The sequence below is a fragment of the Elephantulus edwardii genome, unplaced genomic scaffold (assembly GCF_000299155.1).
Source record: "Elephantulus edwardii isolate Elephantulus edwardi_28Jun2011 unplaced genomic scaffold, EleEdw1.0 scaffold00063, whole genome shotgun sequence".
NCBI classification, from domain to species: Eukaryota; Metazoa; Chordata; class Mammalia; order Macroscelidea; family Macroscelididae; genus Elephantulus; species Elephantulus edwardii.
Window position 1 is genome coordinate 15,436,507 of NW_006399813.1, and position 1,496 is coordinate 15,438,002.

The following is a 1,496-nucleotide window of genomic DNA, read 5'->3' on the forward strand; positions in this document are numbered from 1 at the left end:
GATATTTCACTCAGCATAATGTTCTCCAGAGTCAACCATTTTGAATAATATTGGATGAGTTCCTTGTTTTTCAATGCAGCATAGTATTCCATTGTGCATCTCTAGCCACAGCTTCTCTAGCCATTCGTTTGTTGATGGGTGCTTTTTTGTTGACTGAGTAACTCTTTACCACTAGGCCACCAGAGCAGAGTCTACCTCAATGGCATGTATGGAATAAAGTTTTCATTCATTGAAGGCCCTTGATTTACTATGTGACATGACTCAGAATGAGAAACATCTGAAGCATCCACTAATAATTGACACATGAGATATCTGAAGTATGGCTCTAGGAAACTTATCTAGGATTTTTTACAAAACTCAACTAGGAAGTTATAAACATAAAATAGAATGCCTTAGGTATTAGAAAGCTGAAATGAATTGGTAATTAGTTATTTTGAAGCAGACAATTTGTCTGGAAGTGGCAAGTTGAAAGGACTGGTATCACACTCATTGTAAAAAAAGAGCATTTTGGTGGGGGGAGGAATGGGTAGGGAGAAAAGTGCAACAATGAATGAATGGAAATCCAAAGTCTGTAAATTTTCATTAAAATTAATACTAATAATTTTTTTTAAAAAGAGCATTTCAAGATCAGTTTTGAAGTGGTGGTGTGCTATGTGTGGTAATAGTCACACACATATAAGGAAAGCCAGTTAACATAAATACTATTCAAAATTACATACCAATTACTAAACCCAAGAATGGAGAAACTGAAGATTTCTTCTATCTTCCATAGTTAGAAATTAACAGCATATGCAATCAAGACGCATTCATAATAACTGACGACTGCAATGCAAAAGTTGAAAACAGAGAGGAAGGCCTGCTAATTGGAGAATATGGTGACAAAAATGAAGTCAGAAATTGCATAATATCCACCAGATGCTCTGCTGGAGAAGGAGGAACAGTCTCCTCCTGTACCAGTCAGATCGGATTTGATGGTACTCACACACAATAAAAAAATAAAAAAAAAGAAATTGCATAATATAGTTTTGTACAATGATTTGTTCATTGCAAATAACTTTTTTAAAAACCATGAATAATAACTATACACTTGGACTTAGAGCTGATGAAATATACAACAATCAAATTTAATATATTTGTGGAAAGAGAAAGTGGAGAAGATCAATGTCCTCAGTCAAAACTAAGACAGAAGTAACTATGGGAAGTCTAAGTGAGAGCAATAAGACAAGAGAAGGAAATAAGAGGTATCCAAATTGGCAAAGAGGAGGTAAAATTATCTCTCTATGCAAATGATATGATAGTATACCTGTTGTTGTTGTTGTTATGTGCCGTTGAGTCACTTGCGACTCATAGCAACCCTATGTACAACAGCCCTAAACTCTGCTCTGTCCTGTCCCAATCACACTGTCTCCGACACTCCCATCCCAATTATCCCAGTCACTGAATCAATCCACCTCATAGAGGGCCTTCCTCTCTTGCGCCGTCCCTCCACCCTCCCA